This window comes from Eptatretus burgeri, chromosome 10 (genome assembly GCF_056783735.1).
Source record: "Eptatretus burgeri isolate ZD-2024b chromosome 10, Ebu_testis_v1, whole genome shotgun sequence".
In the NCBI taxonomy this organism is placed as follows: Eukaryota; Metazoa; Chordata; class Myxini; order Myxiniformes; family Myxinidae; genus Eptatretus; species Eptatretus burgeri.
In genome coordinates this window covers 90,681,614-90,689,781 of record NC_140970.1, presented here as the reverse complement: position 1 = coordinate 90,689,781, position 8,168 = coordinate 90,681,614, and positions in this window count along the sequence as shown.

Here is an 8,168-nt window from a genome sequence, read left to right as displayed (position 1 = left end):
TGTGTGTGTCTGTCTGTCCTGAGCATGGCTCCGTGGGTTTTGGTCCGATCCTAATAAAATTTTGGTGGGAGGTTTGTATCATGATCTAGTTGTGTTTTCCTGAGAATGGGCATGCTGTGCCCATTATGGGTGGAGCCACGCCAAAAAAATGTGTGTTTTTAGGGGGTAGCCAATTTCAAATTACATCTTCTCCGAGGGGTTTTGGTGAATCTGGCAGGGGTTTTGGTAATTAGTTAGCCCAATGGCACCTGCATAGCCCCACGGAGCTCGATTTTTCATTTTCATACCAAGGTCACGAACTTAGAAAATGTCAAAAAATCAATAAATTGGGCATCAAGCTCCTAGTGTTTTCAACTGTTTCAAATGAAAGTTGGTATGCAAGTAGTGCTCTTCGAGTACTACAACTTTCATCATTTACGTTTTTCCCGATTCCCGCCAGTTTGCCCGTGGCGTCCCCTCGAAGGTCAAAAAATAAAAAGGCAAACCATGTACATTGCTCGTGAACCATCGCCGTCTCCAGACTTGTCTGTTTGACAGTCGCTGGGTTGAAGCCTCAGGATTGGAAGTGACGCTCTGGTGTTGGACTTTATGTCCATTGGAGATCGGGGGAGTGCTCGTCACACTCCACATATTTCGATATACAGTGTATGTATTACATCTGTTCAGCTGTTGTAGTGGCCAGATCTGTTGTTATCCCATGCCACGTCACCGTGCCATGTTGGCGCCGTTTGCCGGCATCGTCGTCACCATTGTGGCTCGTCTATCATGCGCCGGCTGGTGGCTCAGCAATCCGATGGTTGAGTGGCACACCATTGAGCATCGATCGTATGGATGGCTGCTTGGCGTAGCAACCCGTTCTTTCCACCGGCTTCCGTGGTACTTCAACTCTTCCACCCGTGAGCACTTGCACCGATTCACCCTCTTTTTTGCACTCAGCATGCCATTTTGACCTGTCAAGACCGAGGGCTTCAAACCCAGTATCTGACATTTGGCATCTTTTCAAAGTGGCCTTCAGCTGATCTTTATATCACTTATTGGGGGCACCAATGTTCCGCAGGCCATCAGTCAGTTCACCGTAAAGAAGGGCCTTTGGAAATCGCGCATCACCCATTCTGATGGCATGGCCGACCCGGTGCAGGTGAGCTTCCATGATATAATCCACGATCCCTCGGATGCTGCAGCGCTCCAACACCTCCATATTTGGCACCCGATCCTACCATTTCACGCCTGCAATCCTTCGTCGGTAATGCATGTGGAAGGCATCCAGCTGCTTCACATGTCGCTGGTACAGTGTCCAGGTTTCACGATTGTAAAGCAGCACTGTCAATACAACGGCTTTATAGACTGACATTTTGGTGGAGAAATGTACATCACGGATATTCCACAATCTGTCGACAAGACGCCTGAAGGCTGATGTCGCCTTTGCTATCCAGGCCATAATGTCAGTGTTGACAGAGCAGTCGTTCGTGACCGTGCCGCCTAGGTAGCAGAATTTGAGCACCAAAATTAGCTTTTCGGATCCGACAGTGACTGTTGGTACGCCGTACGACACTTTAGGTTTGGGCTGCAGCATCACTTCAATTTTCTTAATTGAAACAGTAAGGCCATACCTCGTTGCTGAATGAGCAAAACAGTCCATCAGGACCTGTGCGTCGGCTTCAGTGTGTGCTGCAAGCACACAGACATTGGCATATTACAGCTCCCTGGTCAGCATGTGCCGAATATTTGTCTTGGCCTGAAGGTGGCGTAGGTTGAACATTCCACCATCATACCCATAGTTCATGCTAATGCCCTTGTCATAGTCATTATAAGCGTCGTGCATCATTGCAGAAATCACAACCCCGAAAAGCAGAGGTGCAAATAAACATCCTTGTTTGACACCATTCTCGACACTGAAAGTGGCTGACTCTTGTCCGTCCTCCACCACATGGGCCATCATGCCATCATGCTATCATGAAATGATCTAATGATATTCACCAGTTTATCTGGGCATCCCTACATTTCTCCTCGAGTTTGCGCGCAGCAAAGATCATGTCGACTGTGCCCCCGTTCTTTCTAAATCCACACTGACTTTCAGGGTTCATGTTCTTAGCTCGTGTGTTGATTCTGTTGATGATCACCCGCATGAGGATTTTGCCTGTGATGCGCAGCAATGATACACCTCTGTGATTGTTGCAGGCAGTTTGGTCACCTTTTCTTTTGTAAAGGTACATTATCGTCGCATCTTTAAGACCTGCAGCACAACTTCTCTCTCCCAGATGGTACTGAATAAGTGGTAAAGTCTGTCTGTCAGGTAGCTTTCCCCATGTTTGAAGACTTCTGAAGGGAGACTATCAACTCCAGGGGCCTTTCCGTTCTTCAGCGCTTTTTGGCCTTTTTCTACTTTCTCCAGTTGAATGGGGACACTGAGGTTGTCCAGTGTCGGCCTTTGCGGGAGTTCATCAATTACAGCATCAGCCATGTCAGATGAGCGGTTGAGGACCTGCTCGAAATGCTCTGCCCATCTCTGTACTCACAGTCTCAGCTCTGATACTAAAGAGTTTCCATTGGCACTGCGAGTGGCAGCAACACCGTTGAAGCTTTGGCCATGAACTGCTTTGAGTTCTTGGTAAAAAGCCCGAACATCCTTATTATTTGCCGCCTTCTGCAGACATTTGGCCCAATCAAGCCACCACTTGTTCTTCATCCGTCAGATCCTAGCCTGGGCAACCGGTCTTACCTGCCGATCGCGTTCCTTTTTGGCCTGGCAGTCTTTGTCGTTCACCCATTCCAGATGTTTGCTATGTAGATCAGACAGGATAGTATGGATTTCCAGGTCGTTCTCATCAAACCAATCTTTGCGCTGGCGTCTTTTCTTGCCAAGTGTAGTCAGAGCTGCTTTCTGTGTTTCCTCCTTCAGTTTCTGCCATTCTATCTCAACGTCAGCAGGTGCATTGCGCTCATCTGGCTATTGATTCCAGCTCTGCATTGACATTTTGTTGCAGTCAAGCCCTGTTTCCATCAGTCATCAGTTTGTCCACGTCCAGGTGTGGTGCTCTTGATGACAACTTGGCATGAACTCTCGAGGGGCACATTGAGTACAGTAATGACCTTGACCAGCCGATTATTATCAGACCAAGCTGTTGAGCTATGAACTATCCATGTGAAGTGCGTGTCTGCTTGATCCCTTTGCCACCCAATGGCATAGTCAAGCATTTGCCAGTGTTTGGATCTCGGGTGCATCCATGATGCTTTGCAGCTAGTTTTCTGTTGGAAGATAATGTTGGTGATAACCAGTTCATGCGCAGCACACAGACTCAGGGGAAGCGTTCCATTGGCATTTTCCTTTCCAACACTGTGGTGACCCAAAATACGGTCCCATGCAGCAAAATCATGGCCAACCCTAGCATTGAAGTCACCAAGGAGAGGAGTTTGTCTCTTGAGGGAACAGCTGCAATTGTCTGTGAGAAGCAATCATTGAACTCCTCCTTTGTATCCTCTGGCGAGGTCTTCATTGGGGCATAGGCACTAATGACAATCTCATGGTGCTCATTTGCGAGCTTGATGTGCATGGTCATCAGTCTTTCCTTTATCGCCTTAGGAAGGTACACCAGTTGTTGTATACGTGATGTCCGGACTGAAAAGCTAACTCCTGCCTGGTGTGGCTGCGATTCTGGTTTCCTAATCTAATAGGATGTGTAACCAGTTCCAACCTCCATAAGCTGCGATTCTTCAGCAAGACGCATTTCACTGAGTGCTGCAAAGTCAACATCATGTTGGCTCAAAAAGCGGGCAACAGTGGCAGTTTTTCTCTCAATGCAATTGTCATCATCAGTCAATGTGCGAACGTTCCAGGCTCCAAATACAAAAGTAATTGTTTTTCTCTTTTCCTTTCTTCAACCGCATAATTGGGCGGCCAGCTGGCTACAGTCTGCTAGCAGTCGCAAGTCGGATGAGCTTTTTTGGGCCACCTTTCCAGGCCTTTCCACGACTTGGGGGGAGCAGGTTCCTCATGAAAAATGGCTGCTCCTATACTCCAGCAGGACACGAATGCGGCAGTCGCCCTGATTCCACAACGAACCACCATCACACTCATGTCGCCGACGTGCAGGTACATGACCAAAAGCTTCCAGAGACACCCTTCACTTGCTCCTGATGCCACTTCCTTCTTCGCTGCAGGACTTGGCATGATTTTGGCTGCAGGACAGCCTGCACTACTACTATAGTAGTGATGGTTCATGCCGGCCCATCACTACTCTCTTTTTCCTGCAAGATCTGCCACCAGGTCCCAGAAACTGAACAGACAATGACCTTGAGCAGGACCACATCTGTTGACCAGAATCCAAGTTTGTATGGAACTGCATTTGCCGCGACGGAAGCTGCATGCAATTTAACCTATAACTGAGGGCAAAGGGGTTTTTATGGCGACTCAAACCCACAGGGCACACATTCCATCATCACTTCATGGAGGCTTTTCAGGGAGGTAGAGCTGCCAGGTATAACCCCACCTCCAGCTAGGACACGTGCTGCTGATTGTCCACCCCAGTAAACACCGGTAACCCACATATCTGGGACCCATTCCCCTAACCACAACCTGGGGAGGTGCCATGGTAGAATATAGCTCTGCTTTCTCTTAAAGAACCATGGGATACATATATATATCTTCTTCCTCTTTCGGCTTCTCCCGTTAGGGGTCGCCACAGCGGATAATCCGTATGATCCGCATCGTGATTTGGCACATGTTTTACGCCGGATGCCCTTCCTGACGCAACCCTGGTCGCCTCTTACGACACAGGGATAATATATATATATATATATATATATATATATATATATATATATATATATATATATATATATATATATTGTTGTGGCCACGGATACCGAGACACCAGCTTGTCACTCAGGGGGATTAATCCCCACTTGTCCTCGGTAGAGCCGGACCTGGGGCCACCGCTCACAATTAACATTGCGGTACGGTGGGTTGTTTTAGAACCACGAACGCCACCCAGTCAACCATGAGTTCCAGTGTCCACCATCCAATTATTCCCTTTATCTCGAGGTCACGTGGTTACCTGAGCAGGGAGTGCGCCCTCGGCAAAGCACCAATGTTATCTCAATTAGATTTTAATTAGGGCGGCCGAGCGTTTTAACCGCTGGTGCATGCCGACAATTTTTGGTCAAAGCTGTGGTAATTACCTCCCAGTCTATCTCGGTTTGGACAATGCCAGACCAATGGAAAGAAAGGACAAACACGGACAGGTTGGAAATCGACAAATAATTTATCAATGATAAAATAAATATATAAAAAGAACTTTTTTTTGCTGAGGTAAATAAAGAATGAATTTCAAAGCAAAATCAATCAAAATGCCAGGAAAGAGACAAAGAGCAGATGCTTATCAGGGGTTGACTTACAGCTAAACACAGATATGGGTACCCAACAAATCATTCAGGGGGGGGGGAGGGAGGGGGAGAATCGTCTCGCTCACCAGAAAGTAGTCGTCTGTGAAGCGAAAACGTCCTGAAATGTGTGCATGCGTGTCACGTCCGTCACCAGCATCCAGCCCTGCCGTGCACCCACTCGCGAACAGCCTTGAACGCCAGTCAATGTCTGGAGGGCACCGGGATCATCCATCGTGGGTTTTGACCCTGGTGCTGTTGGTGACCAACCTGTGCCTCACTTTTTGGCGGCGCTGCTCACACCCACACGCGCACCACATGCTCGCTTGCCCAAGCACTGGGAAGGACGAATTGTCTCCTTGGTGCTGGTCAGACACCCACACGCGCACCACACGCTCGCTTATCAAGCTTACTTCTCGTTCTCTTCTCCCTCTCTGGCTTTCTTTCTCCCCACTTTCTTCTCGCCTCTCTCACCCTTTGCTTTTTCCTCTCTCCTTTCGCTTTTTCTTATTTTCTCTTTCGCTTTTTCTCCTCTTTCGCTTTTTCTCCTCTTTTGCTTTTCTCCTCACAGATCGTACCTCCCGTCCGTTTTATATCTCCGGGCCGTCTTCGCGGGTGCAGTCCGCCCCAAGCTCACCCCGCCCCACTGGCGCATGGTTACCATGACGACCCGTGCGCTCTCAAAAAAGGCGGGTGTTGGAGCTCACAAAAGATTGTTGCTGAGGAAGAATGGGGGGCGGGCTTCAGAGCTCGTGAAAGAAATGTGTGTAAACGTGCCGGTCGTAAAGAAAAAAGCTTCCCATAAGAGAGGGGATCTATCCTTTACCCTTCCCAATGCATCACATTTAAGATCCCATTAGACATGGGGATGGGGCTAATCTGAACATGCATTTAAGGAAATAACTAAGGACCTGTATGTTTGGATGCATTCACCAGACCGGATTCTGAAATCCGTAACAATATATACATATATATATATATATATATATATATATATATATATATATATATATATATATATATATATATATATCTATCTATATATATATATTGTTACGGTTGTGGAAATTCGCAAACCACCATTCAGGTCCTGTAGGTGAGATATCTCTGTAAGTACATGTGTAGTTAGCCCCAAACCCGTTGTTTAGAGGGAATAAATGTGATTCATTCGGGCTGCGACGCTTTGAGATAGCCGTTTTTCTGTTCTATCTTTATTTTGAACCAACCACGCTCCAACTGTCAGACAACAATAACAACGCCAACAGCCACGACCTTTACCTTCACAACTCGCTCCTGCAAACATTGCATCACCGCCATTCCAAACGGCACCATGGCCATCGGCCACCGCCGGAAACCCTCCATCACCTTCACCTCCCTCCTTCTATGGCCATTCCCGCACCAGCTGTGAGCACCGAGCGTCGGGCTGTCCTGGGCTCGTACAAGATACGCGCCGAGCCGCGAGTGCAAATAGCGGCCTTTCCGAGGAGAATTCGGATCAGGAATGCTACACGCCCACTTCTGATCCGTCCAATCAGGAAGCGCGGGGCGGCTTGGCCCCGCCTCCAGGCGCGTCTGTGTGGAATCGCGATGTGCAAATTCTCGGATCAGGGCAGATTCACGCCCCTTTTCCTCCGTCCAATGGGCGAGCGTGGCCCCACCCCCGAGGTCATCCTGATCCGGAAATTTGCATCTTGTTTTCTCCTGCCGGCCTATAAAACGGCGAGCGTGAGGCGAATGAGAAGAGTTGTGTGCAGAAGAATTGTTGCGCAGAAGAGTTGTTGCGCAGAAGAGTTGTTGCGCGGAGAGTCCGTTTTGGTGGCAGAGTGGAGTCGGGAGACGGAGGCAGTCAAGTCGGGTTGGAGAGCGGAGTGGAGTCGGGAGGCGAAGGCGTCAAGGTGGTTTTCTGCAGTCGGCTGAGGAGAATTGGGGGAAGAGTCCAAGGAGCTCGGGTCCGAGGCAGGGAAGACAGCGGTCAGCGACGAGGTCGCGGTGGAATTGCTCGTCACGGGACCCAAGCAAGCCAGCAATACTCCTTCCCCAGAGCATCAACAATTCCCCCTTTCCCCCGCGCTGAGAGAGTGCAAAAAGGGGGCCCCGTTCCCACCCCACTCCAAGCGGTGCCAACGAAACCCGCGAAGGAGCACGAAGTCGGGGCACCGCCGCGCAGCCATATTTGCGGCTCATCACGAGGACGCGGGTAGGACCCCCCCCCCCCCGGTCTCGCGGAACTGACCGCTCCTTCAGGTCCCACGCACACATTGGCCTACGGGCCCGTCTGCCCCCTTGCCTATGAGGGTGGCTTCTTTCCTTTGCTTTTGAGTAAATGTGTGTCGGCGCCAGTCTGGTGAAGTAAAACTGTTTAAGTGTTGCCGTGTGTCGGTCTTAGTCGGTAGTATCTCTGCGTCATTGTTTATTTTGTTGCATTTGATATATGTGCATTCTGTTTAGCTGTATATGTGTGCTCTCCGTGTGCCGCGGAATAAATGTGCATTATGTTGAACTGTGTTCCCGTTTCGCTTCGTCTTTTCTTTAATTGAATCTCCATCTTGCTTCACGTAACGGGTTCGTCGTGGGCTTAATACGCCCAATAATTAATCGGAACCATCGAGGCCGACGATAACACCGCTCGGTTATCCTGATAGCACGGAACGGATCGCTTAATCGGCCCGTGTCCAGAGTCGACCTGCGGCGAGGTGCGATCGCCCGGTCTACCATCCGCGTGGGTACTTAGGTAGGTCGAATTTGGCGAACAACCCTATCCCACGCGGGGGGCCGATTGGCACGATTGT